Raw genomic sequence first — 27062 nt, 5'->3', positions numbered from 1 at the left:
CACGTTGCCTGAAGTCTAGTGTAAAGTTTCCACCATCAGTGATGGTTTGGGGTGCCATGTCATCTGCTGGTGTCGGTCCACTCTGTTTCCTGAGATCCAGGGTCAACGCAGCCGTCTACCAGCAAGTTTTAGAGCACTTCATGCTTCCTGCTGCTGACCTGCTCTATAGAGATGGAGATTTCAAGTTCCAACAGGACTTGGCGCCTGCACACAGCGCAAAATCTACCCGTGCCTGGTTTACGGACCATGGTATTTCTGTTCTAAATTGGCCCGCCAACTCCCCTGACCTTAGCCCCATAGAAAATCTGTGGGGTATTGTGAAAAGGAAGATGCAGAATGCCAGACCCAAAAACGCAGAAGAGTTGAAGGCCACTATCAGAGCAACCTGGGCTCTCATAACACCTGAGCAGTGCCAGAAACTCATCGACTCCATGCCACGCCGCATTAACGCAGTAATTGAGGCAAAAGGAGCTCCAACCAAGTATTGAGTATTGGACATGCTCATATTTTTCATTTTCATACTTTTCAGTTGGCCAACATTTCTAAAAATCCCTTTTTTGTATTAGCCTTAAGTAATATTCTAATTTTGTGACACACGGAATTATGGATTTTCATTTGTTGCCACTTCAAATCATTAAAATTAAATGAAATAAACATTTGAATGCATCAGTCTGTGTGCAATGAATAAATATAATGTACAAGTTACACCTTTTGAATGCAATTACTGAAATAAATCAAGTTTTTCAAAATATTCTAATTTACTGGCTTTTACCTGTAGTGTAGCAGTAAATGAGAGTGGTGATTTAAACCCAAAAGACCAAATTGAACCTCCTTTAAGAGCTTTCGGGTAACACCGGTCTGGAATGGGCATTGACGTCCTGTTTGGAAGAATGCTTTATTCTCAAGATCTTTAGAAGGCGATCATAAAGTACGAAATGCTCGGCTTCCTTCGGCCAATGCGAAACTTTGTGATGGTGATTAAAACCGTCAGGCTTAATATGGATTTTGAATAAGGAGTTATAAGTGAGCAAAAGCGCGGAGAAGAGCTTCTTTCGAAACTACGACGGAGGAATTGGATGTGCCTGCTAATTGAATCTCGGCGCGCCGGCGAGGGGAAACGAGAGGAGAGAGGATGAAGAGGAAAAAGATTTCTGTTCATAAACAGTGTTTACTTAAAGCACTCTGCTGCCTTATTAGTATTAATAGCAGTGACTTCAGAGGGCTCATATTCAGCCATTGGACAGTTGTGGATAATTTATGACTGGAATGAAAGCCTGCAACGTAGTACTGCATTGCAAAACAATGTTGCCCAGTCCTGTTTACATAAGCAGCACTTGGATAAACAGTGGATTCAGCGAGGGGAAAAACGTGAGCAACGTGTTGTATCCTCACATCAGCTTTCCGGGGGCCGCCTTTGCAAGTCCTATTGAGCACGCAAAGTGCGGCGTCTTGCCCCGGGGCGAAACTTCTGCATCCCACCGAGTCGGGTCAGCATAAACACGGCGTAATTTGAGATGCACTTAATTAAAGACACCATCTGTTAAATTTGATTATTAAAGCGGTTCGCTTGAGAGCAAACTTTCATTTTCTGCTCTGTTTGAAGTCAGCGGGGCGGCGTGTAAAGCGAGGAAGGATCCCTGGCGCGTGGGGGGTTCTTTTACGACAAACAAGACATATGCACCAGCCTCCACAACATTTACAGAATCCATCTTTATTTATATTAAATTAAAAATATACTTTTGAGAGATTCGTGTAACAAACATGAGGAACAGTACTTGTATGGTACAAAGCTTTGGGTATGGTTTGCAAAGAACACAGAGAGAATACAGGCGACAAAGCTGGTGGCAAAGGCCTCACTTGACTCGTCCCCTATAAATGCATGCAGAAGAGAAAAACGGATTGTCCGGGGCCAATCAATAGAGGAACATGTCAGCCTTGGCTCAGAAACACTTTCGGTAGAAAAGGAGCGGAGAGAATCAGTTTAGACCAGTGGTTCTTAACCTGGGTTCGATCGAACCCTAGGGGTTCGGTGAGTCGGCCTCAGTAAGAGACATCCGACTTATCGTGTAAATAAAAACTTCTCCCTATCAGCGTATTATGGATACCCCCAAACAATGTTCCCTCTAATTTTCCATCTGATTTGCAGGTTTTTTGATTGATTGATTGAAACTTTTACTAGCAGATTGCAAAGGAAGAGAATACACAGTACAGTACATACAGGTAAAAGCCAGTAAATTAGAATATTTTGAAAAACTTGATTTATTTCAGTAATTGCATTCAAAAGGTGTAACTTGTACATTATATTTATTCATTGCACACAGACTGATGCATTCAAATGTTTATTTCATTTAATTTTGATGATTTGAAGTGGCAACAAATGAAAATCCAAAATTCCGTGTGTCACAAAATTAGAATATTGTGTAAGGCTAATACAAAAAAGGGATTTTTAGAAATGTTGGCCAACTGAAAAGTATGAAAATGAAAAATATGAGCATGTACAATACTCAATACTTGGTTGGAGCTCCTTTTGCCTCAATTACTGCGTTAATGCGGCGTGGCATGGAGTCGATGAGTTTCTGGCACTGCTCAGGTGTTATGAGAGCCCAGGTTGCTCTGATAGTGGCCTTCAACTCTTCTGCGTTTTTGGGTCTGGCATTCTGCATCTTCCTTTTCACAATACCCCACAGATTTTCTATGGGGCTAAGGTCATGGGAGTTGGCGGGCCAATTTAGAACAGAAATACCATGGTCCGTAAACCAGGCACGGGTAGATTTTGCGCTGTGTGCAGGCGCCAAGTCCTGTTGGAACTTGAAATCTCCATCTCCATAGAGCAGGTCAGCAGCAGGAAGCATGAAGTGCTCTAAAACTTGCTGGTAGACGGCTGCGTTGACCCTGGATCTCAGGAAACAGAGTGGACCGACACCAGCAGATGACATGGCACCCCAAACCATCACCCAACCATGCAAATTTTGCATTTCCTTTGGAAATCGAGGTCCCAGAGTCTGGAGGAAGACAGGAGAGGCACAGGATCCACGTTGCCTGAAGTCTAGTGTCAAGTTTCCACCATCAGTGATGGTTTGGGCTGCCATGTCATCTGCTGGTGTCGGTCCACTCTGTTTCCTGAGATCCAGGGTCAACGCAGCCGTCTACCAGCAAGTTTTAGAGCACTTCATGCTTCCTGCTGCTGACCTGCTCTATGGAGATGGAGATTTCAAGTTCCAACAGGACTTGGCGCCTGCACACAGCGCAAAATCTACCCGTGCCTGGTTTACGGACCATGGTATTTCTGTTCTAAATTGGCCCGCCAACTCCCATGACCTTAGCCCCATAGAAAATCTGTGGGGTATTGTGAAAAGGAAGATGCAGAATGCCAGACCCAAAAACGCAGAAGAGTTGAAGGCCACTATCAGAGCAACCTGGGCTCTCATAACACCTGAGCAGTGCCAGAAACTCATCGACTCCATGCCATGCCGCATTAACGCAGTAATTGAGGCAAAAGGAGCTCCAACCAAGTATTGAGTATTGTACATGCTCATATTTTTCATTTTCATACTTTTCAGTTGGCCAACATTTCTAAAAATCCCTTTTTTGTATTAGCCTTAAGTAATATTCTAATTTTGTGACACACGGAATTTTGGATTTTCATTTGTTGCCACTTCAAATCATCAAAATTAAATGAAATAAACATTTGAATGCATCAGTCTGTGTGCAATGAATAAATATAATGTACAAGTTACACCTTTTGAATGCAATTACTGAAATAAATCAAGTTTTTCAAAATATTCTAATTTACTGGCTTTTACCTGTATTCCGTACAATTGACCACTAAATGGCAACACCCGTATAAGTTTTTCAATTTGTTTAAGTCCACGTTAATAAATTCAGGATAATGTGTGTAAGGTGTGTGATTTGTTGTGAGTTCATGCACTGTGTTGGTTTTGTTCTTTGAACAAGGTGATGTTCATGCACGGTTCATTTTGTGCACCAGTAAAAAAACATATGACTTTTTCTTGAATTTGAAAAAAAAAATTTTTTTTTACTAAAGACGGGTTCAGTGAATGCGTACATGAAACTGGTGGGGTTCGGTACCTCCAACAAGGTTAAGAACCACTGGTTTAGACACTGCCAAGGAACCAACATCACACCATGGCAGGCACAAAGTTTTTACACCTGTTGAATCCAAACCTCCATTTGTTAAAAGGTGCGCTCGCACGAAGCAAATGTACGACAATTGTGTGTGTTTGTGTGTGTATGTACAGCAGACATAAGCAGGAGGAAAGTAGAGAATATAAATCCAAAGCAGCACCTCCATATTTACAGTTTTTCCCATTGTTGGCCGTTATTTCAGTGCTTTTTTTATTTTTTATAAAAATACTATTCACATCTTAAGTGCGTGAGGTTCCCCAGCGATTCTGTACAATTACACTTGGAACACGGGAAATTAACTTATCACAATTGGTTTGTACAATTGGTTTGTGCAATTACAGTTCAAACTAAATCAAATAAATACACAGCAGAAACACCTAGTGGGTAAAATAAATAGAAAAAAACACACACACACACACACACACACAGAAGAAAAAGTCCAGAATATGGATATACAAGTCAAGGGGAATTTTGTTTGGCTAAATTCAATACACTTTTAGGTGTACAAACCCCGTTTCCATATGAGTTGGGAAATTGTGTTCGATGTAAATATAAACGGAATACAATGATTTTCAAATCATTTTCAACCCATATTCAGTTGAATATGCTACAAAGACAACATATTTGATGTTCAAACTGATAAAAAATTTTTTTTTTTGCAAATAATCATTAACTTTAGAATTTGATGCCAGCAACACGTGACAAAGAAGTTGGGAAAGGTGGCAATAAATACTGATAAAGTTGAGGAATGCTCATCAAACATTTATTTGGAACATCCCACAGGTGTGCAGGCAAATTGGGAACAGGTGGGTGCCATGATTGGGTATCAAAGTAGATTCCATGAAATGCTCAGTCATTCACAAACAAGGATGGGGCGAGGGTCACCACTTTGTCAACAAATGTGTGAGCAAATTGTTGAACAGTTTAAGAAAAACCTTTCTCAACCAGCTAATGCAAGGAATTTAGGGATTTCACCATCTACGGTCTGTAATATCATCAAAGGGTTCAGAGAATCTGGAGAAATCACTGCACGTAAGCAGCTAAGCCCGTGACCTTCGATCCCTCAGGTTGTACTGCATCAACAAGCGACATCAGTGTGTAAAGGATATTACCACATGGGCTCAGGAACACTTCAGAAACCCACTGTCAGTAACTACAGTTGGTCGCTACATCTGTAAGTGCAAGTTAAAACTCTCCTATGCAAGGCGAAAACCGTTTATCAACAACACCCAGAAATGCCGTCGGCTTCGCTGGGCCTGAGCTCATCTAAGATGGACTGATACAAAGTGGAAAAGTGTTCTGTGGTCTGACGAGACCACATTTCAAATTGTTTTTGGAAACTGTGGACGTCGTGTCCTCCGGACCAAAGAGGAAAAGAACAATCCGGATTGTTATAGGCGCAAAGTTGAAAAGCCGGCATCTGTGATGGTATGGGCGTGTATTAGTGCCCAAGACATGGGTAACTTACACATCTGTGAAGGCGCCATTAATGCTGAAAGGTACATACAGGTTTTGGAGCAACATATGTTGCCATCCAAGCAACGTTATCATGGACGCCCCTGCTTATTTCAGCAAGACAATGCCAAGCCACGTGTTACATCAACGTGGCTTCATAGTAAAGGAGTGCGGGTACTAGACTGGCCTGCCTGTAGTCCAGACCTGTCTCCAATTGAAAATGTGTGGCGCATTATGAAGCCTAAAATACCACAACGAAGACCCCCGGACTGTTGAACAACTTAAGCTGTACATCAAGCAAGAATGGGAAAGAATTCCACCTGAGAAGCTTAAAAAATGTGTCTCCTCAGTTCCCAAACGTTTACTGAGTGTTGTTAAAAGGAAAGGTGATGTAACACAGTGGTGAACATGCCCTTTCCCAACTACTTTGGCACGTGTTGCAGCCATGAAATTCTAAGTTAATTATTATTTGCAAAAAAAAAAAATAAAGTTTATGAGTTTGAACATCAAATATGTTGTCTTTGTAGTGCATTCAATTGAATATGGGTTGAAAATGATTTGTAAATCATTGTATTCCGTTTATATTTACATCTAACACAATTTCCCAACTCATATGAAAACGGCGGTTTGTACGTTTGATACAAAATTGGGCGTTTTTGTTGGGAACATGTATCTGCACCTTGACCTTAAAGGAACAGGGTATGAGGACGACCAGTACGAGGGAAATACAGTGGTACCTCGTTTCTCCGAAGCCCTGCTTTTTTTTCCAAAAGTTTGCATTGTACGGCTAAGCGTTGCGCCTAACAAACTACCATATTTTTCGACTATCAAAATCCTTCATTTTCTCCAAAATCGACAGTGCGCCTTATAACCCAATGCGCCTAATGCACGTGTTAATTCAATCAATCAATTTCTTTATTGTCATTGTCATAATAACACTTAAGTCATACATGTCAACGAGATTTTGTTTGAGTTTTGTCCAGCGGCATAGAAACTGCATTGAAGTGCAGGTTGACCAGAGTTTATAGTTTAGCATTGTTTGGATGATGGCGAATAGAGGGTCTTGGGGGTGGGAACAGTCGGATGTTTGATGGGTGTTACATTGATGTTGCAGCAATGCAATGTCCAGAGCACAATTATTGAGGTGGTGAAGAGTGAGGTAATAAGATGGCCCGGGGCAGCAAAGGGGCAGGCTGTTCATTTAGCAGTCTCACAGCCTGGGGATACAGACTGTGAGACATTCTGGTGGTCCTGGCGCGAATCGATCTATACCTCCTTCCAGAGGGTAGCAGGTTGAAGAGGCCATGTGCTGGGTGGTATCTGTCCTTCAGGATGTTGTGTACTCGCTTTAGGCAGCGAGTTGTGTACATGGCACTCATCTCTGGGAGTATTGTCCTTGTAATTTTCCCCGCCGCTTTAACCACTCGCTGGAGGGCCTGTTGGTTTCGCTTTAGTGCAGATAGCAAACCACACTAAACACTAAAAAGCCGTAAGTGAGGACACTGCTGATGGCACAGTTGTAAAAGTTTACCATTGATTTCTGCGGAATGTTTGCGCATTTTAGTTTCCTCAAAAAAAAAAGACGTTGTTGGGCTTTTCCGACAACGTCTTTTTTTTTTTACTGTGCCATCATTCGGGTTGTGCTTACCGACCTCGAAGTAATTTTGTTTGGTAGATGGTGTAATGATAAGTGTGACCAGTGGATAGCAGTCACACATAAGAGATACGTGTGGACTTAATAAATGACGCTAGCAAGCAAGCCCAAAACTTCGATTTTTCATTGACGAAATAGAACATTACACACAGTGCCCAAAATGTGTCAAAATGTTTTAGTCCGATTTTGGTAAGCCAAAGCCGCACCGCTTGATGGCACGCGGAGCATTACGGAAACTGTAGTCAGGCGTACTGTGCTTCAACATACAGGTATTATTATGGTGTGTGTATAAGGACCCCAAAAGTAGCACCTATTAGGAGACTTTATCTGACATTTTGTTTCAACCTGTTAGGCAAAGCCAACTTTTTTTTACCTATTGGTTCCGGCTGATTTGTATAACAGAATCTGCATAAGTCTCGAAAATGTGCTCATTGTAGTCTGCGGCCTAGTCAATAAGCTTGTTCTTTTTCTCTATCCTCTTGTGGGGCATTAATTCTCCACTGTTGCCATTTCTAATATAAAGTAGTGTTCAGGTCTGACTTATATCTGTCAGTAGACCCGCTACGGAAGCGCTAAACACTACTGGTACAACACAGATGGGGAGAAAACGCTGTCGAAGTGGAGGCACGTGAATAAGACCCACAAAACTGCACATCCTGAAGCAACTTAAAGATGGTCTGTAAAACATACCGTATTTCCTTGAATTGCCGCCGGGTATATAGTATGCGCCTGCCTAGAATTACCGCCGGGTCAAACTCGTTTCGCAAAATAATTAGCGCATGCTTAGCACTACCGCCGGGTCAGAATTACCGCCGGGTCAAACTCGTTTCGCAAAATATTATTTTTATTGGCGCTGATTTCAATAATTTAAAATCGCATAAAGGGAAGAAGATGAAGAGCTATTCAGTAGGATTTAAGGTCCAAGCTATTGAATATGCTAAAAACAACAGTAAGCAGCTATGTTTTAATAATATACCGTAGCTTCGTGTGTCAAATATGAGTCATTAAATGACTCCCGTCTCATGGTGGTAGAGGGCGCTAGTCATCCTTCTTGCGACTACTCGGCTGCAGAAGAAGTGACAACAAGCAGCAACAGTTAGCAGCGATCGTTTATTTTTTCCTCTCGCTTGCACTTTTAACATGGAGGATTACATATCTAAAATAAAACAGTTTTATAGAAGCAGGAGGTAATAATTAAAGGAAGATCTCCATCGAGACTTTTAAAACTGAAGAAAGATAAGGAAGACTTCTATAAACAAGTTATCAATGCTTTTGTTCAGAAGGAGCTGCGCATGGACTTCATTTATAAGTAAAGGTAAAACCATAATAATATTTTTTTTATTAAATGTGCTTTTCATGATGGTATCCTTACATCACACTCAAATTTATAAGCGCAGGCCTAAATTTACCGCATGCCTTTGGTAAGCGCCGGAGTGAGAAGAGGTTTTAAATTAATTACCGCCCCGGCGCTAATTCAAGGAAATACGGTAATCTATGCAAAATCTTGACCAAAAAACCCACAATTACATGTTATGTAGACCACAAGGAAGTGTTTTAAATGTAAAAAAAAAAATCGTAATTTGACCCCTTTACTGCGCCTTATTATCCGGTGCGCCCTATGGTCCGGAAAATACGGGAGTCCGTTTTCCCGCGTTGCAATCCTGCAAACAAGCGTTGAAGATTCAGACTCTGTGATGAATAGATAGCGGTTATTCAAGAGTTGGGACACTTTAGACCGGTGTTATTCGACTGGTGCCACAAATCTGGCCCAGAAATTACAGAAGACCGACCCACGAGTTCCGTCAAAAAAACACGGAAAAGACTCACATTTTTACAGCAGATTCCTAAAAACACTAGAGTGCTGTCATATAGATGATCTTTGATGAGATTTGTTGTAGCAAGTCCTTAAAAACAGCAATTTCGCAGGAATATACAACATAAGAATAATAGTGAAGGGGGTAGTCCAGTCCTCTGGTCCTTAGCTCTCTGGAAATGTGGCCCTAAAAACTGCGGACATGTGAGATGTACAGGTAAAAGCCAGTAAATTAGAATATTTTGAAAAACTTTATTTATTTCAGTAATTGCATTCAAAAGGTGTAACTTGTACATTATATTTATTCATTGCACACAGACTGATGCATTCAAATGTTTATTTCATTTAATTTTGATGATTTGAAGTGGCAACAAATGAAAATCCAAAATTCCGTGTGTCACAAAATTAGAATATTACTTAAGGCTAATACAAAAAAGGGATTTTTAGAAATGTTGGCCAACTGAAAAGTATGAAAATGAAAAATATGAGCATGTACAATACTCAATACTTGGTTGGAGCTCCTTTTGCCTCAATTACTGCGTTAATGCGGCGTGGCATGGAGTCGATGAGTTTCTGGCACTGCTCAGGTGTTATGAGAGCCCAGGTTGCTCTGATAGTGGCCTTCAACTCTTCTGCGTTTTTGGGTCTGGCATTCTGCATCTTCCTTTTCACAATACCCCACAGGTGCCATGTCATCTGCTGGTGTCGGTCCACTCTGTTTCCTGAGATCCAGGGTCAACGCAGCCGTCTACCAGCAAGTTTTAGAGCACTTCATGCTTCCTGCTGCTGACCTGCTCTATGGAGATGGAGATTTCAAGTTCCAACAGGACTTGGCGCCTGCACACAGCGCAAAATCTACCCGTGCCTGGTTTACGAACCATGGTATTTCTGTTCTAAATTGGCCCGCCAACTCCCCTGACCTTAGCCCCATAGAAAATCTGTGGGGTATTGTGAAAAGGAAGGTGCAGAATGCCAGACCCAAAAACGCAGAAGAGTTGAAGGCCACTATCAGAGCAACCTGGGCTCTCATAACACCTGAGCAGTGCCAGAAACTCATCGACTCCATGCCACGCCGCATTAACGCAGTAATTGAGGCAAAAGGAGCTCCAACCAAGTATTGAGTATTGTACATGCTCATATTTTTCATTTTCATACTTTTCAGTTGGCCAACATTTCTAAAAATCCCTTTTAGCCTTAAGTAATATTCTAATTTTGTGACACACGGAATTTTGGATTTTCATTTGTTGCCACTTCAAATCATCAAAATTAAATGAAATAAACATTTGAATGCATCAGTCTGTGTGCAATGAATAAATATAATGTACAAGTTACACCTTTTGAATGCAATTACTGAAATAAATCAAGTTTTTCAAAATATTCTAATTTACTGGCTTTTACCTGTAAATGCATCGGTAGAACAGCGATAACTCGCAGAGGTTTATTACCAACTGATGAAGAGGTATCTTAAATGTATCGAATTGTTGCTTGTGATGCAAAGTAAACTCCAAAGAGGCCCATCTCTATGTGACAGATTCAGGCCTGGGAAATCACATTTACTAAGTTCATAGACTGCACACAGAACGATGAACAACTCTCTTTTTTATTCTAGCTGTGTGTTCCATGTGTTGTTCACGTAATGACACGTTTGAGTGCACTGCGTAACTCCGAGCTTTCGGCTAATAATCTTTTAGACGGACTCTGCGTTTTCTTTTTCAAATCAAGCTCGGTCTGACCTTTCGGAGCGGATTACAAACAAAGGTACCACTGTGGTGAGGAAGATATTGTGGTGTTAGGGAAGCAGAGAAGAAGATCACTTGGCAAGATTAACCACAGTAGGGGGCAGTACGAGTGTAAAAGTAATAGAGTAGGGGGTCAAATGGCATACAGGAAACAGAGCAACTGATCAAATGGTATAATGGTAAACAATGAAACAGTTCACTTATGTACAGCATGTTCTGAAAGTATTCACAGGGCTTCACTTTTTCCAAATTTTGTTATGTTACAGGCTTATTCCAAAATGGAACAAATGCATTTCTACAATCAATACCCTATAATGACAATGTGATTGTTTCTAATTTCAAATGTATTAAAAATTAAAAACAAAACAAAAAATAACATATACCGTATTTTTTGGACTATAAGTCACAGTTTTTTTCATATTTTGGCGACTTATACTCAGGAGCGACTTATGTGTGAAGTTATTAACACATTGCCGTAAAATATCAAATAATATTATTTAGCTCATTCGCGTAAGAGACTAGACGTATAAGATTTCATGGGATTTAGCGATTAGGAGTGACAGATTGTTTGGTAAACGTATAGCATGTTCTATATGTTATAGTTATTTGAATGACTCTTACCATAATATGTTACGTTAACATACCAGGCACGTTCTCAGTTGGTTATTTATGCCTCATATAACGTACACTTATTCAGCCTGTTGTTCACTATTCTTTATTTATTTTAAATTGCCTTTCAAATGCCTATTCTTGGTTTCTTATGTGGGTTTATTGTTAGGCAGTTTCATTAACGTCCTCCCAGCGGGGTAACAACACACAACAACAGCAGTCATGTTTTCGTCTACAGTAAAGCAGTTCGTCTGCCGTAAACAGCAATGTTGTGACACTCTTAAACAGGACAATACTGCCATCTAGTGTATTTGATGAAAGCACTTTTGTGCGTGCCACACAGCAATGCATCATCAGAGAGGGTGTTCAGCATGGTTCCAAAAATAGTGACAGAGAATAGAACAAGGATGGACAATTCAACCCTTAACTCAACAATGAGTAGATGAGGGTTATGTGTGTGTATATGTGTAAATAAATGAACACTGAAATTCAAGTATTTCTTTTATATATATATATATATATATATATATATATATATATATATATATATATATATATATATATATAAAATAAATATATATTTATAGCTAGAATTCACTGAAAGTCAAGTATTTCTTATATATATATATATATATATATATACATATATATATATATATATATATATATATATATATATATATATATCCATCCATCCATTTTCTACCGCTTATTCCCTTCGGGGTCGCGGGGATATATATATATATATATATATATATATATACATATATATATATATATATATATATCCTCCCCTCTTAACCACGCCCCCAACCACGCCCCCCACCCCCACCTCCCGAAATTGGAGGTCTCAAGTTGGGCAAGTATGTCACAAAGTAAACAGAACAAGAATTATGATGAACATCTTGAACCCTTTTTTTTTTATTGAGACAAAGATTATTTATGTATTTAGTATTTGTTTACTTCCTATTGTATATTATTTATTTATTCACTGTTCTGTAACAGAGAACAAGGGAATTGAATAAAATTGCTATGGTACGAAAAGGGGTAGGATTAAATAAGCTCTGCTTCTTCCTACTCCTTTTCGGACGTGCCGTAATGAAACAACTGGAATTGTGTGATGCATTACATTGTATCGTATGCATGTTCGGAATAAACTGAAACTGAACTGAACTGAACCCGAAATTTGCGAGAAAAAAAATCAAATAAAAAAATGTCACATCGTAATTATGGGGTATTGTGTGTAGAATTTTGAGGACAAAAATGAATTAATTCCATTTTGGAATAAGGCTGTAATATAACAAAATGTTGGAAAAAGTGAAGCACTGAATACTTTCCGGATGCATTGTAAAGGAAACAGACCACGTTGTGTAAAGGAACCACAGACTAACATTGGCAAACAAGCAACAGAACAGTAGTTCACCGAGCAAATGGCAAACAGGGAAGGGTACATGCCGTGCAAATGAGATAAAAAAAAAAAAAAGACCACATTTGGCCAGCGGAAACATGAAAGGTAATCCGAGGGGTAAAGCAATCGGATTGACACCAAGTAGCATCAAAGAACCACAGAAGTAGCACGCCTGCTTTTAGGAAGACATGGCGAGAGATCACACAACGTAAATAAAACTGGAGTAAAGCAAACATGCAAGGAGACCCCATGGTGTGTTAGAAACGGGAAAGAAAATCACATTGTGGGACGGCAACATAGAAGGAGATACAATTGCATGGACGGGGATGACATGGTATAAGGCTGGGGTGTCAAACGTACGCATTAGGACCGCGAACAGGTTTTATCAGGCCCGCGGGATGAATTTGCTAAGTATAAAAAAATGACCCGAAATCTTTGAATCAAAGACACCGCTGTTCTCAATGTGTCCACTAGATGTCGCAATAGCAATTCTTTGTATCCTTGTAGATCAGTGTTTTTCAACCACTAGTGTGCCGTGAGATATTGTCGGAAATTATGCAACTTCACCTAATTGGTCCAAAAAATATTATTGGCAAATCATCAACAACCCCAAAAGGGATAAGCGGTAGGAAATGGATGGATGGATAATTATAATCTGTAAACAATGTGTTGTTGTCTAGTGCCTGTGCTGTGTAGAACTCGGCGGGGTAACCATGTACAACTCCATATCAGTAGGTGGCAGCTTTGTAGAAGTCGGAACGCATCGAGGATGGTTTGTCGTGATCCCAGTATGCAGAGCACAGCGGGAGACGGCGTGCAGGTAAAAAGGTATGTAAAGCTTCAACCGAAAATGAACAAAACGGAAAGGAAAAGGCTATGACGCATCGGGATGGCTATGCAAATCGAAAGTACCGCATTTTTCGGAGAATAAGTCGCTCCGGAGTATAAGTCGCACCGGCCGAAAATGCATAATAAAGAAGGAAAAAAACAAACAAAGACTCCTACTTTATTCGCATTTTTTGGAGAAATGTATTTGATAAAAGCCAACACCAAGAATAGACATTTGAAAGGCAATTTAAAATAAATAAAGAATAGTGAACAGGCTGAATAAGTGTACGTTATACGACGCATAAATAACCAACTGAGAACGTGCCTGGTATGTTAACGTAACATATTATGGTAAGAGTCATTCAAATAACTATAACATATAGAACATGCTATACGTTTACCAAACAATCTGTCACTCCTAATCGCTAAATCCCATGAAATCTTATACGTCTAGTCTCTTACGTGAATGAGCTAAATAATATTATTTGATATTTTACGGTAATGTGTTAACAATTTCACACATAAGTCGCTCCTGAGTATAAGTCGCACACCCCCGGCCAAACTATGAAAAAAACTGTGACTTATAGTCCGAAAAATACGGCGAAACTAAACTGGCCACAAAGTAAACAAAAACAGAATGCTGGACGACAGCAAAGACTTACAGCGTGCGGAGCAGATACGGCATCCAGAAAGTACATCCGTACATGACATGCCAATCAACAATGTAGCCACAAAGAAGGGAAGCGTCCGCACAACTGAAATAGTCTTGTTTGCCAATAGAAAGCAGGTCAGGAAAACACCAACAAAACAGGAAAAGCCACCAAAATAACAGCGCAAGACAGGAACTAAAACACTACACACAGGAAAACAACATTAAACTCAAAATAAAGCACGACATCCTGGTGGAGTTTCATTTTTTTTTAACGTTTTCTGCTGGTGGTGTGCCTCCGTATTTTTTTTAATGAAAAAAAAATGTGCCTAGGCTCAAAAAAGGTTGAAAAACACTGTTGTAGATGATGCAACATATGTAAAAAAAAATACAAATAAACCACACAATGTTAGTGCACCAGTCAAAGAAAACGAGCAAACTACATACTGTATTTTTTCGGATTATAAATCACAGTTTTGCGATTTATACTCTGGAGCGATTTATGTGTGAAATTATTAACACATTAGCGTAAAATATCAAATAATATTATTTAGCTCATTCACGTAAGAGACTAGACGTATATCAGCAATCGACACACACACACACACACACACGTCAACCAATAAAAATTTTGCGGGGGCGGGTCATGGAAAGAAGTGCTTTGTGGGAAAAAAAAGATGCTACCTGCTACTACTTCCGTTTCCTATGAAAATTGATCATTTCAACATTGCGGTAACTTATAAAAACTGAGAAGGGCTGAACAAAAATGGCACCGAAAAGGAAATCATATACTGCAGATTACAAGCTGGAAGTAGTGAAATATGCAGCAGAAAACGGCAATCGAGCAGCATCGTCATATAACGTACACTTATTTAGCCCGTTGTTCACTATTCTTTATTTATTTGAAATTGCCTTTCAAATGTCTATTCTTGGTGTTGGCTTTTATCAAATAAATTTCCCCCCAAAATGTGACTTATACTCCAGTGCGACTTATTTATGTTTTTTTCCTTCTTTATTATGCATTTTCGGCAGGTGCGACTTATACTCCGGAGCGACTTATACTCCGAAAAATACGGTAAATAACATCCTGTAGTTTGATTTTGATATAATTCTTTTATCTTGATGGATTGAAAAATAACACCAATTAGTTGACTGATGAATATTATCAGATAAATTATTCAGAAAGCATAAATAACGACAAATAAATATAGAATACCATTACCGTATTTTTCGGACTATAAGTCACAGTTTTTTTCATAGTTTGGCCGGGGGTGCGACTTATACTCACGAGCGATTTATGTGTGAAATTATTAACACATTACCGTAAAATATCAAATAATATTATTTAGCTCATTCACGTAAGAGACTAGACGTATAAGATTTCATGGGATTTAGCGATTGGGAGTGACAGATTGTTTGGTAAACGTATAGCATGTTCTATATGTTATAGTTATTTGAAGGACTCTTACCATAATATGTTACGTTAACATACCAGGCACGTTCTCAGTTGGTTATTTATGCCTCATATAACGTACACTTATTCAGCCTGGTGTTCACTATTCTTTATTTATTTTAAATTGCCTTTCAAATGTCTATTCTTGGTGTTGGGTTTTATCAAATACATTTCCCCCCAAAATGTGACTTATACTCCAGTGCGACTTATATATGTTTTTTCCCTTCTTTATTATGCATTTTTGGTTGGTGCGACTTATACTCCGGAGCGACTAATACTCCGAAAAATACGGTAAATAACATCCTGTAGTTTGATTTTGATATAATTCTTTTATCTTGATGGATTGAAAAATAACACCAATTAGTTGACTGATGAATATTATCAGATAAATTATTCAGAAAGCATAAATAACGACAAATAAAAATAAAATACTATTACCGTATTTTTCAGACTATAAGTCGCAGTTTTTTTCATAGTTTGGCCGGGGGTGCGACTTATACTCAGGAGCGATTTATGTGTGAAATTATTAACACATTACCGTAAAATATCAAATAATATTATTTAGCTCATTCACGTAAGAGACTAGGCTCGGATTTAGCGATTAGGAGTGACAGATTGTTTGGTAAACGTATAGCATGTTCTATATGTTATAGTTATTTGAATGACTCTTACCATAATATGTTACGTTAACATACCAGGCACGTTCTCAGTTGGTTATTTATGCCTCATATAACGTACACTTATTCAGCCTGTTGTTCACTATTCTTTATTTATTTTAAATTGCCTTTCAAATGTCTATTCTTGGTGTTGGCTTTTATCAAATAAATTTCCCCCCAAAATGTGACTTATACTCCAGTGCGACTTATTTATGTTTTTTTCCTTCTTTATTATGCATTTTCGGCCGGTGCGACTTATACTCCGAAAAATACGGTAAATAACATCCTGTAGTTTGATTTTGATATAATTCTTTTATCTTGATGGATTGAAAAATAACACCAATTAGTTGACTGATGAATATTATCAGATAAATTATTCAGAAAGCATAAATAACGACAAATAAATATAGAATACCATTACCGTATTTTTCGGACTATAAGTCACAGTTTTTTTCATAGTTTGGCCGGGGGTGCGACTTATACTCACGAGCGATTTATGTGTGAAATTATTAACACATTACCGTAAAATATCAAATAATATTATTTAGCTCATTCACGTAAGAGACTAGGCTCGAATTTAGCGATTAGGAGTGACAGATTGTTTGGTAAACGTATAGCATGTTCTATATGTTATAGTTATTTGAATGACTCTTACCATAATATGTTACGTTAACATACCAGTTGGTTATTTATGCCTCATATAACGTACACTTATTCAGCCTGTTGTTCACTATTCTTTATTTATTTTAAATTGCCTTTCAAATGTCTATTCTTGGTGTTGGGTTTTATCAAATACATTTCCCCAAAAAATGCGACTTATATACGTTTTTTCCCTTCTTTATTATGCATTTTCGGCAGGTGCGACTTATACTCCGGAAAATACGGTAAATAACATCCTGTAATTTGATTTTGATATAATTCTTTTATCTTGATAGATTGAAAAATAACACCAAGTAGTTGACTGATGAATATTATCAGATAAATTATTCAGAAAGCATAAATAACGACAAATAAAAATAAAATACTATTACCATATTTTTCGGACTATAAGTCGCAGTTTTTTTCATAGTTTGGCCGGGGGTGCGACTTATACTCAGGAGCGACTTATGTGTGAAATTATTAACACATTAGCGTAAAATATCAAATAATATTATTTAGCTCATTCACGTAAGAGACTAGACGTATAAAATTTCATGGGATTTAGCGATTAGGAGTGACAGATTGTTTGGTAAACGTATAGCATGTTCTATATGTTATAGTTATTTGAATGACTCTTACCATAATATGTTACGTTAACATACCAGGCACGTTCTCAGTTGGTTATTTATGCCTCATATAACGTACACTTATTCAGCCTGTTGTTCACTATTCTTTATTTATTTTAAATTGCCTTTCAAATGTCTATTCTTGGTGTTGGCTTTTATCAAATACATTTCCCCAAAAAATGCGACTTATACTCCAGTGCGACTTATATATGTTTTTTTCCCTTCTTTATTATGCATTTTTGGCCGGTGCGACTTATACTCCGAAAAATACGGTAAATAACATCCTGTAGTTTGATTTTGATATAATTATTTTATCTTGATGGATTGAAAAATAACACCAAGTAGTTGACTGATGAATATTATCAGATAAATTATTCAGAAAGCATAAATAACGACAAATAAATATAGAATACCATTACCGTATTTTTCGGACTATAAGTCACAGTTTTTTTCATAGTTTGGCCGGGGGTGCGACTTATACTCACGAGCGATTTATGTGTGAAATTATTAACACATTACCGTAAAATATCAAATAATATTATTTAGCTCATTCACGTAAGAGACTAGGCTCGAATTTAGCGATTAGGAGTGACAGATTGTTTGGTAAACGTATAGCATGTTCTATATGTTATAGTTATTTGAATGACTCTTACCATAATATGTTACGTTAACATACCAGTTGGTTATTTATGCCTCATATAACGTACACTTATTCAGCCTGTTGTTCACTATTCTTTATTTATTTTAAATTGCCTTTCAAATGTCTATTCTTGGTGTTGGGTTTTATCAAATACATTTCCCCAAAAAATGCGACTTATATACGTTTTTTCCCTTCTTTATTATGCATTTTCGGCAGGTGCGACTTATACTCCGGAAAATACGGTAAATAACATCCTGTAATTTGATTTTGATATAATTCTTTTATCTTGATAGATTGAAAAATAACACCAAGTAGTTGACTGATGAATATTATCAGATAAATTATTCAGAAAGCATAAATAACGACAAATAAAAATAAAATACTATTACCGTATTTTTCGGACTATAAGTCGCAGTTTTTTTCATAGTTTGGCCGGGGGTGCGACTTATACTCAGGAGCGACTTATGTGTGAAATTATTAACACATTACCGTAAAATATCAAATAATATTATTTAGCTCATTCACGTAAGAGACTAGGCTCGAATTTAGCGATTAGGAGTGACAGATTGTTTGGTAAACGTATAGCATGTTCTATATGTTATAGTTATTTGAATGACTCTTACCATAATATGTTATGTTAACATACCAGGCACGTTCTCAGTTGGTTATTTATGCCTCATATAACGTACACTTATTCAGCCTGTTGTTCACTATTCTTTATTTATTTTAAATTGCCTTTCAAATGTCTATTCTTGGTGTTGGCTTTTATCAAATACATTTCCCCAAAAAATGCGACTTATACTCCAGTGCGACTTATATATGATTTTTCCCTTCTTTATTATGCATTTTCGGCAGGTGCGACTTATACTCCGGAGCGACTTATACTCAGAAAAATATGGTAAATAACATCCTGTAATTTGATTTTGATATAATTCTTTTATCTTGATAGATTGAAAAATAACACCAATTAGTTGACTGATGAATATTATCAGATAAATTATTCAGAAAGCATAAATAACGACAAATAAATATAAAATACTATTACCGTATTTTTCCGACTATAAGTCGCAGTTTTTTTTCATAGTTTGGCCGGGGGTGCGACTTATACTCAGGAGCGACTTATGTGTGAAATTATTAACACATTACCGTAAAATATCAAATAATATTATTTATCTCATTCACGTAAGAGACTAGGCTCGGATTTAGCGATTAGGAGTGACAGATTGTTTGGTAAACGTATAGCATGTTCTATATGTTATAGTTATTTGAATGACTCTTACCATAATATGTTACGTTAACATACCAGGCACGTTCTCAGTTGGTTATTTATGCCTCATATAACGTACACTTATTCAGCCTGTTGTTCACTATTCTTTATTTATTTTAAATTGCCTTTCAAATGTCTATTCTTGGTGTTGGCTTTTATCAAATACATTTCCCCAAAAAATGCGACTAAATTAGGAGTCTTTGTTTGTTTTTTTCCTTCTTTATTATGCATTTTCGGCCGGTGCGACTTATACTCCGGAGCGACTTATACTCCGAAAAATACGGTATGCGCCATATAACGTACACTTATTCAGCCTGTTGTTCACTATTCTTTATTTATTTTAAATTGCCTTTCAAATGTCGATTCTTGCTGTTGGCTTTTATCAAATACATTTCCCCCAAAAATGCGACTTATACTCCAGTGCGACTTATATATGTTTTTTCCCTTCTTTATTATGCATTTTCGGCAGGTGCGACTTATACTCCGAAAAATACGGTAACCGCAACATGTGAATGCAAAAAAACAAAAAAAACACATTATGATTCCTACATTTTCAGAATGTGCTTGTTCTTTTTTTAAACAAAGAAAACAATCTGAAGTTGTCTTTATTTTTAAGTTATCGTGCCGTGGATTTTTACTAGTCCGGCCCACTCGGGAGTAGATTTTTCTCCATGTGGCCCCCCCCCCCCGATCTAAAATGAGTTTGACACCCCCTGGTGTAAAGGAAAGTGAGCAGGGGGTGTGTTTGACAGGGTAGTTGTTAGAATAATTGTTTCTAAATGATCACAAAAACTTTGTGTTACATTGAGGGTCTGGTGAGAAGACAAAAGGGGGGAGGAAAGCAACATGAAGGTGTTCAGTTTTCTTTCATGTATGGTAATCAACAGAAAGATATTGTTCTGACCCAAGGACTTCAAAGCGGTGAGGAAGCAGGACCAGACTCCCCTCCAGGCGACCCCTTTTTGAACTGGTTTACGAAAGTCTTTTTGAACTATTTCATGGACCTCTTTTGGAATTATTTTACAAACCGACCTTTTCTGTGAATTGTTTTACGACCTTTTCTGCGAACTTTTTGCGACCTTTGTCTTTTGGAAACAGCGGTGGCCATGTGGTCGGGGAGGGTCCAAAATAAAAGAAGGAGGCGTGCAATCTTTTGGCAGAGCGTGCTGAGATACCGTACAAGGGTACAGTGTACAGACGACTCTCCTCAATATTGAGTCCAAATTGAATTCTGTCTCTGCTTAATTCTTTGCCTCTTGTCTTGTTTAATAGATGTCATCAATGTTTGAACCTGACAGTAGTCGAAGGTATTTCTGTCAACAAGAAAGAGGAGAGAAAATGATTGCTTTGGTGAAAAAGTAAGGAGGCGTGCAATCTTTTGGCAGAGCGTGTTGAGATACTGTGCAAGGGTACAGTGTACAGACGACTCTCCTCAATATTGAGTCCAAATTGAATTCTCTGCTTAATTCTTTGCTTCTTGTCTTGTTTTATAGATGCATACTTGTCAACCCTCCCGAATTTTCCGGGAGACTCCCGAAATTCAGCGCCTCTCCCGAAAACCTCCCGGGACAAATATTCTCCCGAAAATCTCCCGATTTTCAGCCGGAGCTGGAAGCCACGCCCCCTCCAGCTCCATGCAGACCTGAGTGAGGACAGCCTTTTTTCATGACGGGAGGACAACAGGGTGACAAGAACTAAATCATCCAGACTAGAGATAAATTGTATTATTATGTTTATCTTACCTAAAAATAAATATATTTATTAATAAAAAATAAAAACAAAAATAAATACATGTTTACTATATTTAGCTAAACACATCAAAATTAATTGTATTTTCATTTGTATTTTTTCCTGACACCTCATTACATCCAGCCATAGAATTACACATTAAAATAAACATATTTGAAATAATTGATTTTAAATTATCATAATAATTCATTTAAAATGACCATATTTAAATATTAAAATAATTGCTTGTTTATCAACAACTTTAGCATTTTATTTATTACATTTTGAAACTCTCAGAAGCCAAGTTATGTTATATTCCTTAATATTTATTTATGCAAGTTTGAAGTATCAATTATCTAAACACAGTTTTGTTTGCATATTTTCAGGATGTAGATATATATATATATATATATATATATATATATATATATACAACGAACATTGGACACAAATTCCTCAATATGATTGACAAACACTTTCCCAAAGACAACATCCTAAGAAAAGTATTCAACAAGAACAACATTAAATTGAGCTACAGCTGCATGAACAATATACGACAAATCATCTCAAACCACAACAAAACAATTGCAAATGAGCCGTCGGCCCTCAGACAGAGCGACTCCAAAACCAACAAAGGATGTAATTGTCGAAAGAAACCTGATTGCCCCCTCAACGGGGGGTGCTTACAAACATCAGTTGTCTACCAATCTAAGGTAATACGCAAGGACATTAACACATCCGACACATATGTAGGATTAACCGAGGGAGAATTCAAAACCAGATGGAACAATCACAAGGCTTCTTTCAGGAACAAAAACCTGCGAAATACCACAGAACTCAGCAAACACATTTGGGACCTCAAAGACAATAATGTTGAATATTCAATAACATGGCAAATTCTTGCATCCAGCACACCTTACAATAGTGGTAATAAAAGATGCAACCTATGCTTGAAAGAGAAACTGTTTATTATTTACCGTCCAGACCTGTCATCCCTCAACAAGCGCAGCGAAATTGTAACAACATGCCGCCATAGACGGAAACACCTCCTAGGCAACACATGAGCCAATCACCACGCCCCTAGGCCAGCCTGTACCCATACCACTCTGTGCCCTATATAAACCATGGTATGCGAATGCTCCCATTAAAATCTCCTGACGATTGAGGGTACCCCCCCTCATGAAACAGTCCTGTAGAGATGAAATAGTCTTATATATATATATATATATATATATATGTATGAAATACTTGACTTGGTGAATTCTAGCTGTCAATATACTCCTCCCCTCTTAACCACGCCCCCAACCACGCCCCACCCTACCCCCGACCACGCCCCCACCCCCCACCTCCCGAAATCGGAGGTCTCAAGGTTGGCAAGTATGAATAGATGTCATCAATGTTTGAACCTGACAGTAGTCGAAGGTATTTCTGTCAACAAGAAAGAGGAGAGAAAATGATTGCTTTGGTGAAAAAGTTGTGGTTATATCAGTAAATAACACGTGAGTGTCCTCGTCTCCCTCGTACTCAAAACATCGACTTCGCCTGCCTGATGATTTTTTTGGGCAAACATGGAAATATGCCCTTTTTTTTTTTTTCTTTCCTTGAAACCCACTTTTGGCAGTTCCTTCCATTGCGGCGTATAAACAAACTCAAATGTGCTATAAATATTTCACACTACACATTAAAATACTGTCTCCATTTCAATGAGTTTCCAGCTCCAAAAGGGATTACAAAATGCTCCTTCATCAAATAATCATGGCGCCATCAAAGCAACGTTATATGACTACTGTTTGGAACAAACACTTTCCGATAGAATATAGTCTGGAAGCCGGTCAACCCCCCCCCCAAAAAAAAGTGTTTCCTTCATGAACTCCTGGCCGACGCTGAGCCACTGATCTCTGCGAGCACTTAGTTCTGAAGTGGTGAGCGAGCGGATAAACAAGTTGGATATTTCGGGAAGAAGTCGTGTCTCTTCTCCCTGCGCGTTTGATCAAAGTGCTGGATGGGGAGGTTTTGGATTTCGACGCACTCTCGTATATTAAAATACAGAAAATAAACAACCTGAAGAAAGGAAACAACTGCCAGACGGTGACAAAGCAGAACAAAACGTCAGCGCTTGGCGAGTTTTTCCGACTTTACCGCAGCATTTAGAGAAACCGGTTTTTTTTTTTAAAGTGACTGTTTGCAACCTTTACGCGGCTGCCGACGCTCACACTATGTTGTCAGATAACGATGGCAAAGTTAAGCTACAGTAGCTTAACCTGCGTCGTGGTTTACCCGACACATGAAACGTGACAAATTTGGGCGTTCAATTTGAAATGTGTTTTGCGGCAATTCCAACTTTGACCACAGCGTCAGTTTCTATCTAAAGTGGTGCTTTCCGTCATTTTCAGCTGACAATGATTAACCCTCCACCTTCCTCTTACGCGAGATCCATCGGGAATGGGGCCATAGGAAACCTTTCCCAACTGTATAAACACTAGTTATTATTGAATGTAGATTCCATCGTAATAACAGCATGACTGCACATTTGTAGTTGCTTCTCTGGGACTGCTTTTGTGTAACACACTCACACTATGTTGTCAGATAACGATGGCAAAGTTAAGTGGTTTACCCGACACATGAAACGTGACAAATTTGGGCGTTCAATTTGAAATGTGTTTTGCGGCAATTCCAACTTTGACCACAGCATCAGTTTCTATCTAAAGTGGCGCTTTCCGTCATTTTCAGCTGACTGCTTTTGCGAAATGATTAACCCTCCACCTGCTGCTCACTGCTCACCTCACAGGGGGTGGCAAAAAGGGGATGGGTCAAATGAAGAGGGCGATTTCACACACCTTGTGTGTGTGTGACTATCAGTGGCAAATGATGTGGCAAAGTTAAGCTACGGTAGCTTAAGTTGCGTCGTGGTTCACCCGACACATGAAACGTGACAAATTTGGGCGTTCAATTTGAAATGTGTTTTGCGGCAATTCCATCTTTGACCACAGCGTCAGTTTCTATCTAAAGTGGTGCTTTCCGTCATTTTCAGCTGACTGCTTTTGCGAAATGATTAACCCTCCACCTTCCTCTTACGCGAGATCCATCGGGAATGGGGCCAAAGGAAACCTTTCCCAACTGCATTAACACTAGTTATTATTGAATGTGAATTCCATCGTAATAACAGCATGACTGCACATTTTTAGTTGCTTCTCCGGGACTGCTTTTGTGTAACACACTCACACTATGTTGTCAGATAACGATGGCAAAGTTAAGTGGTTTACCCGACACATGAAACGTGACAAATTTGGGCGTTCAATTTCAAATGTGTTTTGCGGCAATTCCAACTTTGACCACAGTGTCAGTTTCTATCTAAAGTGGCGCTCTCCATCATATTCGGCTGACTGCTTTTGCGAAATGATTAACCCTCCACCTTCCTCTTACGCGAGATCCATCGGGAATGGGGCCGTAGGAAACTATTCCCAACTTTAATAAAACTAGTTATATTTGAATGTGAATTCCATCGTAATAACAGCATGACTGCACATTTGTAGTTGCTTCTCTGGGACTGCTTTTGTGTAACACACTCACACTATGTTTTGTCAGATAACGATGGCAAAGTTAAGTGGTTTACCCGACACATGAAACATGACAAATTTGGGCGTTCAATTTGAAATGTGTTTTGCGGCAATTCCAACTTTGACCACAGTGTCAGTTTCTATCTAAAGTGGCGCTCTCCATCATTTTCGGCTGACTGCTTTTGCGAAATGATTAACCCTCCACCTTCCTCTTACGCGAGATCCATCGGGAATGGGGCCGTAGGAATCTATTCCCAACTTTAATAAAACTAGTTATATTTGAATGTGAATTCCATCGTAATAACAGCATGACTGCACATTTTGAGTTGCTTCTCTGGGACTGCTTTTGTGTAACACACTCACACTATGTTGTCAGATAACGATGGCAAAGTTAAGTGGTTTACCCGACACATGAAACGTGACAAATCTGGGCGTTCAATTTGAAATGTGTTTTGCGGCAATTCTAACTTTGACCACAGCATCAGTTTCTATCTAAAGTGGCGCTTTCCGTCATTTTCAGCTGACTGCTTTTGCGAAATGATTAACCCTCCACCTGCTGCTCACTGCTCACCTCACAGGGGGTGGCAAAAAGGGGATGGGTCAAATGCAGAGGGTGATTTCACACACCTTGTGTGTGTGTGACTATCAGTGGCAAATGATGTGGCAAAGTTAAGCTACGGTAGCTTAAGTTGCGTCGTGGTTCACCCGACACATGAAACGTGACAAATTTGGGCGTTCAATTTGAAATGTGTTTTGCGGCAATTCCATCTTTGACCACAGCGTCAGTTTCTATCTAAAGTGGTGCTTTCCGTCATTTTCAGCTGACTGCTTTTGCGAAATGATTAACCCTCCACCTTCCTCTTACGCGAGATCCATGGGGAATGGGGCCATAGGAAACCTTTCCCAACTGTATAAACACTAGTTATTATTGAATGTAGATTCCATCGTAATAACAGCATGACTGCACATTTGTAGTTGCTTCTCTGGGACTGCTTTTGTGTAACACACTCACACTATGTTGTCAGATAACGATGGCAAAGTTAAGTGGTTTACCCGACACATGAAACGTGACAAATTTGGGCGTTCAATTTGAAATGTGTTTTGCGGCAATTCCAACTTTGACCACAGTGTCAGTTTCTATCTAAAGTGGCGCTCTCCATCATTTTCGGCTGACTGCTTTTGCGAAATGATTAACCCTCCACCTTCCTCTTACGCGAGATCCATCGGGAATGGGGCCGTAGGAAACTATTCCCAACTTTAATAAAACTAGTTATATTTGAATGTAAATTCCATCGTAATAACAGCATGACTGCACATTTTTAGCTGCTTCTCTGGGACTGCTTTTGTGTAACACACTCACACTATGTTGTCAGATAACGATGGCAAAGTTAAGTGGTTTACCCGACACATGAAACGTGACAAATTTGGGCGTTCAATTTGAAATGTGTTTTGCGGCAATTCCAACTTTGACCACAGCATCAGTTTCTATCAAAAGTGGCGCTTTCCGTCATTTTCAGCTGACTGCTTTTGCGAAATGATTAACCCTCCACCTGCTGCTCACTGCTCACCTCACAGGGGGTGGCAAAAAGGGGATGGGTCAAATGCAGAGGGTGATTTCACACACCTTGTGTGTGTGTGACTATCAGTGGCAAATGATGTGGCAAAGTTAAGCTACGGTAGCTTAAGTTGCGTCGTGGTTCACCCGACACATGAAACGTGACAAATTTGGGCGTTCAATTTGAAATGTGTTTTGCGGCAATTCCAACTTTGACCACAGTGTCAGTTTCTATCTAAAGTGGCGCTCTCCATCATTTTCGGCTGACTGCTTTTGCGAAATGATTAACCCTCCACCTTCCTCTTACGCGAGATCCATCGGGAATGGGGCCGTAGGAAACTATTCCCAACTTTAATAAAACTAGTTATATTTGAATGTGAATTCCATCGTAATAACAGCATGACTGCACATTTTTAGCTGCTTCTCTGGGACTGCTTTTGTGTAACACACTCACACTATGTTGTCAGATAACGATGGCAAAGTTAAGTGGTTTACCCGACACATGAAACGTGACAAATTTGGGCGTTCAATTTGAAGTGTGTTTTGCGGCAATTCTAACTTTGACCACAGCGTCAGTTTCTATCTAAAGTGGTGCTTTCCGTCATTTTCAGCTGACAATGATTAACCCCCCACCTTCCTC

This window comes from Nerophis lumbriciformis, linkage group LG23 (assembly GCF_033978685.3).
Source record: "Nerophis lumbriciformis linkage group LG23, RoL_Nlum_v2.1, whole genome shotgun sequence".
NCBI lineage: Eukaryota > Metazoa > Chordata > Actinopteri > Syngnathiformes > Syngnathidae > Nerophis > Nerophis lumbriciformis.
Note: the sequence above shows the minus strand (reverse complement) of the source record.